A 6,991-nucleotide genomic window follows, 5' to 3' on the forward strand; every position below is an offset into this window, starting at 1 on the left:
GAAGGTCACCTCTACTGGCCCGCACATTCTTCTCTGCGAAACTGCCGGCTCCCCCTCAGGGCAGGATAAGTGAGGCATCCTGCCAGCCTGGCCCAGCAGGGCACCAGGGAGCAACAGAGGCGGAGGGGAGGGGGTGTGACTGTGTGGGGAACCTGTGTGGAGTGACTCCATGCCCCGACCCTACGTCCATTGGAATCACTGTAACCATGTTGGCCTCAGATACCAAGAGCCTCTGGCTGCCAGGCGCAGGGCAGAGGAGAGCCAGTTCCCAAGAGGTCTGCACAGGGGGTCCCCCGCCACCACCTGCTATGCAGTGAGGGGACCATGTGGCTGATCTTTCGGGGATGTGCCCCTAAACAAAGCCAGCCCATATTGGGCACCGCACTTGGTGCAGAAAGGGCATGTGGTGGACTGGGCCCACGTGTCGGGTCCTTGTGGATGCGTAAGGTCTGAGTCTCTGTCTGGGTGGGAGGCAGACAGGAAGCCGGTGAGTCCTGGGAGTAGGCGTCCATGAATGATCCTGAACGGGAAAAGGCCTGGACAGGAAAGGCAGCATCGGTCACCTTTGGGCTGTGGTGTCTGGTCATTTCGTGGTGTGATCACCTCCCTTTGCCTAGGCCCAATCTTGAGGCTACTTTATTTTTATTTTTATTTATTTATTTGGTTTTTCGAGGTAGGGTCTCACTCTAGCCCAGGCTGACCTGGAATTCACTATGTCGTCTCAGGGTGGCCTCGAACTCATGGCAATCCTCCTCCCTCTGCCTCCCGAGTGCTGGGATTAAAGGCATGTGCCACCATGCCTGGCTATTTTTGTTTTTTAAAGGAAGAACTCCTTACATTAAAAAAAATATTAATTTAATTTAATTTATTTATTTGACAGAAAGAGGGAGAGAGAGAGAGAGAGAAAACAGGTGCGCCAGGGCTTCCAGCCACAGCAAATGAACTCCAGATGCGTGCGCCCCCTTGTGCATCTGGCTTGCGTGGGTCCTGGGGAATCAAACCTGGATCCTTTGGCTTTACAGGCAAACGCCTTAACCGCTTAAGCCATCCCTCCGGCCCTGTTTGTGTTGTTTTGAGGTAGGGTCTCTCTGTAGCCCAGGCTGACCTGGAACTCACTGTGGAGTCTCAGGGTGGCCTCGAACTCACGACGGTCCTCCTACCTCTGCCTCCCGAGTGCTGGGGTTAAAGGCGTGCGCCAACTGAGGCTACGTTTGCTGTTCCCTGGCTCGGCCCCTTCCCACTCAGCATCCCTGTGGGTGACTGACAGGACCCTATCATTTCACAAATAAGGAAGGGCTGCAGTTTTGGGGAGCAGGACGCAGCGGCCCTCCCTCTCTCCCATTGTGCCACCCTGAGCTCTCCGGCTGTGCCCAGTGTGGCCACCAGGCCTGACCCACCACTTTGTCTCGCCTCCTGCTTCATCGATTCTCAGTCTCTGAAGGTCACCACACCTCTGCATGTCCCTCCAGGTGAGTAGGCAGGAAGCAAGGTGCCTGCAAAAGCCTGGGCGGGTGTGTGTGTGTGTGTGTGTGTGTGTGTGTGTGGGTGTGTGCGCGTGCTGGATGGGGCTGGAAGAGCCAGGTGTGAGTGCGGGCGGAGAGCCCTGGATCGCAGCCCTCTGCCCCAGGCTCCAGTCTGCGTGCCAGGTCAGAAGGTCCCCGCCGGTTTGCTCTCCTGGCTGACCGCGGGAGTTTCCACCGTGAGTGGAAGAGCCAGAAAAGGGGGGACAAAGGAAGACAGGGGTCCTGGCCCCCCCCCCCCCGCTTATGGCCGGCTGTGTGATCCAGGGGCCTCATAGCTGTGCATCTACCCCGTTCCGTCACATGATTAGGTGGAGGGGGCAGGACTTCCATTCCCAGGCCTTGTGCCCCATCCAGGCCCTCACTCTCCTGGTCCTCAGAGGAGCCCTGTGGGCACAGCTTATTTCCCCCCTGTGGTCAATGAGCTAAATCTAGAGGTTTTTCTTTTGTTTGTTTGTTTATTTGAGAGCAGCAGACACAGAGAGAAAGGCAGAGAGAGAGAGAAAGAGGCAGATAGAGAGAGAGAGAATGGGCGCGCCAGGGCCTCCAGCCACTGCAAACGAACTCCAGACGCGTGCGCCCCCTTGTGCATCTGGCTAACGTGGGTCCTGGGGAATCGAGCCTCGAACCGGGGTCCTTAGGCTTCACAGGCAAGCGCTCAACCGCTAAGCCATCTCTCCAGTCCAATCTAGAGTACACAAGACCTGCGTTTGTTTGCACTCAGCTTCTGCATTGACTCGGACAAGCCACTGTCTTGCTCTGATCCTTCATGTTTCTGGAGTGTGAGGATGATAATCCCTCACTACGGGGGCCTGTAGGGTAAATGGACTAATGGGTACAGATATCCCTGGCGCATCACAGGCACTCAAAAGGCGACCACCTTCCTTCCCTCTCTGGGGTTTTCCTGTGCAGCAGAGATAGATAGCTCAGCAAGATGGCAGGAGAGTGGATTTGGTGGGAAGGAGTGTGTAGAAAGCTCCCACAAATGTGGGGCTGGAGAGGTGGCTTAGTGGTTAAGGTGCTTGCCTGCAAAGCCAAAGGACCCAGGTTCGATTTTCCCCCAGGACCCACATAAGCCAGATGCACAAGGAGGCGCATGCATCTGGAGTTCGCAGTGGCTGGAGGCCCTGGTGAGCCCATTCTCCCTCTTTCTCTCTCTACCTCTTTTTGTCTCTCAAGTAAATAAATAAAATACCTTTTCTTAAAAAAAAAAAAAAAAAAAGGGGGGGGGGGCTGGAGAAGATGGCTAAGCAGTTAAGGCATTTGACTGCAAAGCCAAAGGACCCGGATTCAATTCCCCAGGATCCACGTAAGCCAGATGCACACGGTGGCACATGCGTCTGGAATTCATTTGCAGTGGTTGGAGGCCCTGGTGCGTCCATTCTCTCCCTCCCTCCCTCCCTCCCTCCCTCTCTCTCTCTCTCTCTCTCTCTCTCTCTCTCTCTCTCTCTCTGCCTCTGTCTCTCAAATATATAAATAAATAAAATAAATTTAAAAAAAAGCTCCCACAAAGGGCACAGCCCCTGCTCTGTGTGCCAGGGACTGAGGGCAGGTGGCAGGGAGCAAAAGCAGGCAAGAATAACTGAGGAGGCTGATGGGGAGGTCGCCGTGGAGTCAGGGAGCCTCCTGGGGAACACAGGGGACACGGGCTATCTGTGCCTGGCTAAGGCAGAGGTTGGGTCTCCTCTCGGCTCCCATTGGCAGGGGCAGAGCCCGCACTCCAGAGCGGCACTCTGAGCCTGTGCCCGGTCCTCACCCAACGAGACTCAGTAACGCCCTTGCCCATCGGTGCCATCCGATTGCCTCCCCGTCCTCCCAAGTGCGGAAGTGTGTCGTTCCCCATTCGACGGGCAACTGAGGCTCATAGAAGCTCGTTAGTCATCTGTCCCTCTTTCCCAGAGGACGGCTAGCTAGCTACGTGGAGGGGACGGAGGGTGTGGGGGGGTAGATCTCTCCAAGACCCTTCCACTCCTGATCCCAGTGCTAACTGGAGAAAGATACAGGCGAACCTGTGGGGCTCGGGGTGTGTGGGTCACATTCTGCTGCGCTAAAGGGGACACATCCTCGCTCCCCTGATTTCCATGACTCCCTGTGGTGTCCCGGAGAGAGGCCAGATTCCTGAGGCTGGCCTCGAGGTCTTTCGTGGCCTGGCCTCAGCTGCCCTTTCCGACAGGATCATCCGACGTGACCCCAGTGACCCCAGTGCCCTTATCCTGCTGGGGCTCTGACGCACCTGCTCACCCATGCCTTTATCCCTTCCTCCTCCAGCCCTTGAGGCCCGGCTCACAATCTGCCTGCTTCCTCCAGCCTGAACCACTTTCTGCCCCTGCCAGGGTGGAACCCACCCCTTCTCCACCCTGTCCTTGGGGGGCGGGGGGTTCTCCACCTCTGCGGGCCTCGGTTCCTGACACTTCTTCCTGAAGTGTCTCTACCCGGCCCGGGACATCTTCAAAGGACAAGGGTCTCTTCTCTCCCCACGTTGCCACCACGTTTTGCTTAGCAAAAGCGAAGAGCTGCCACGGTGCTGGCGGAAAAGAACAGGCCGTGGGGACTCAGGGGTCCGCGCTGCCGCTCAGGGATCGAGGCACAGGGCCTCTCCAGGGTGGTGGTGGTGGTGGTGAGGAGGAGGAGGCACCCATGTGGGAGTATCAGCGCTGGGTTTGAAGCTGGGTTTCCACCTGGCCAGCTCCTTGTGCCCAAGAGACTCAGGCCTTCAATTTCTCTCTTTAAAAAAATTTTTTTGGGGGCTGGAGAGATGGCTTAGCGGTTAAGCGCTTGCCTGTGAAGCCTAAGGACCCCGGTTCGAGGCTCGGTTCCCCAGGTCCCACGTTAGCCAGATGCACAAGGGGGCACACGCGTCTGGAGTTCGTTTGCAGAGACTGGAAGCCCTGGTGCGCCCATTCTCTCTCTCTCTCCCTCTATCTGTCTTTCTCTCTGTGTCTGTCGCTCTCAAATAAATAAATAAAAAATTAAAAAAAAAATTTTTGTATTTAAAAAGAAAAATTAGGGCTGGAGAGATGGCTTAGTGGCTAAGCATTTGCCTGTGAAGCCTAAGAACCCTGGTTTGAGGCTCGATTCCCCAGGACCCACCTTAGCCAGATGCACAAGGGGGCGCATGCATCTGGAGTTTGTTTGCAGTGGCTGGAGGCCCTGGCTTGCCCATTCTCTCTCTCTCTGCCTCTTTCTCTCTCTCTGTCACTCTCAAATAAATAAATAAAAATTAAAAAAAATATTTATTTGCTGGGTGTGGTGGCCCACGCCTTTAATCCCAGCACTTGGGAGGCAGAGATAGGAGCATCGCCATGAGTTCGAGGCCACTCTGAGACTATGTAGTGAATTCCAGGTCAGCCTGGGCTAGACTGAGACCCTACCTCAAATAAAACTATATATATATTTGAGAGAGACAGAGAAGAGAGGGAGATAGAGAAAGAGAGAATGGGCATGCCAGGGCCTCCAGCCACTAAAAACAAACTCCAGACACATGCGCCACCTTGTGTGTCTGGCTTACGTGGGTCCTGGGGAATTGAACCTGGTTCCTTAGGTTTCATAGGCAAGCATCTTAACTGCTAAGCCATCTCTCTAGTCCCTTTTTGTATTTTTTTTTTTTTAATGAGAGAAGTGGCATGTCAGGGCCTCCAGCCACTGCAATCAAAATCCAAGTGTGTGCGCATGTGTGACCTCATGCATCTGGCTTTCATGGGACCTGGAGAGTCAAACATGGGTCCTCAGACTTTGCAGGCAAGCGTCTTAACCACTAAGCCATCTCTCCAGCCTTTGAGGGACAGAGAGAGAGAGAATGGGTGCGCCAGGGCCTCCAGCCACTGCAAACGAACTCCAGACGCGTGCGCCCCCTTGTGCATCTGGGTCTGGGGAATTGAACCTCGGTCCTTTGGCTTTGCAGGCAAATGCCTCAACCACTAAGTCATCTCTACAGCCCTTTTTTTTTTGTTTTGTTTTTAAGTTTTTTAAGTATTTTATTTATTGGAAAGCAGGTAGAGAGAATGGGAGCGCTAGGGCCTCCAGCCACTGCAAACTCCAGACGCATGTGCCACCTTGTGCGTCTGGCTTACTTATGTGGGTTCTAGGGGATTGAATCTGGGGCCCTTAGGCTTTGCAGGCAAGCACCCTGACTGCAAAGCCATCTTTCCAGCCTGAGTTTTAAAAATTGTTTTCCAAATAAGTCGCAAGGATTCTAAGCCAGAATTTAAACAGGAAGTGGGGACAGACAAGTCACACTAGAGGAGAGCTCTGGAAGAGGACGGAACGGGTGTCTCCAAGCCTGGAGCAGACTGGCCGGGCTGGAGTCGCAGAGAGGAAGTTAGAAGTCAGAGAGGGAAGGAGGCTGGCTCTTGGTCAGGGGCTCGTTGAATTCCTGCCATGGAGCCAGATTTGGTGTGATGGGCGGGGAGGGTGGCATTTATGGTTCATGAGAAGTGGGGTGCCAAGAAGAAAGGCACATGTTGCTGATAGGCACAAACGGGAATGAGGGGCGAGGGATGGCTTCAGGGACTGCCCTGCCCCGTGATAGCTTATCTCACTGGTGGCCCTGGCTGAGGTCTTGGAATCCCCACCCTGGCTTCCTCAGGGCTGACCGCAGACCCAGCAGGCCAGCGCAAGGGGACCCTGTGGCAGAGCCTGACACTCCCCTTGAAGGCCCTGGAGATGACCCAGGAGGCCCCAGGGTCAGTAATGGCCCCACAGCACAAAGTTCTCAAGCCGCCTGCACGTCGTCTTTGTTGGGAAGTGGGCAAAGAGGAAGTGGCAACAATGGGCTTTACAGATGCCTGCCCACCAGCCTGGGTGCGGGGGGTGGGGGCAGGTCGGGAAGATTCTGGGCACGCGTCCATCCATTCTAGCTACAGAGACCGCCCTAAACCTCTTGTGTCTGGCACTGAGGACAGAGGGGTGAGGCTAAGCCACGCCTATCTGGGGGTCCTGCCTAACCTGAGCTAAACTCGAAATGAACTGATGGTTTAGTGGGGTCAGATGCGAGATGAAGGGGACGGAGAGGGGTCAGATTGCCCGGGAATAAGCATGAATGATAAGCAGGGGGCACGGAGCAAAGTCAATAACCAAAAGGGGGGTGAGTAAAGGTTGAGGCCGCTCACCGCAGCCCCGTGGGCGACACTTGCTGGGCTGAATCAGGAGAAGAGCTACTTGGGCAAAAGCTGTCACTGGAGCTCACCTTTCACATCCTGAACCTCTCAGCAGGGTATAGATGGAACCAGAGGCTGGGACAGGTGTGCAGGATGATGGGAAGGGAAGGGGTGGGAAGATCTAAGGATTGGTCGTGGGGGGGAGGCTGTGAATGTTCCAGGGTTCCCTTGACGAGGCCAAAGATATTGTGCTCACTCTGTAATATACTTGAGGGTGTGTGGAAGGGGTTGGAGAGGGAAAGGGGAGAAGGAAAGGGAAAAGGTGGGCGCTTAAAAGCCAGAGAAGGAAGTTCACCCACAGGAAAGAGCTAGGAT

The sequence above is a fragment of the Jaculus jaculus genome, chromosome 21 (assembly GCF_020740685.1).
Source record: "Jaculus jaculus isolate mJacJac1 chromosome 21, mJacJac1.mat.Y.cur, whole genome shotgun sequence".
Lineage (NCBI taxonomy): Eukaryota > Metazoa > Chordata > Mammalia > Rodentia > Dipodidae > Jaculus > Jaculus jaculus.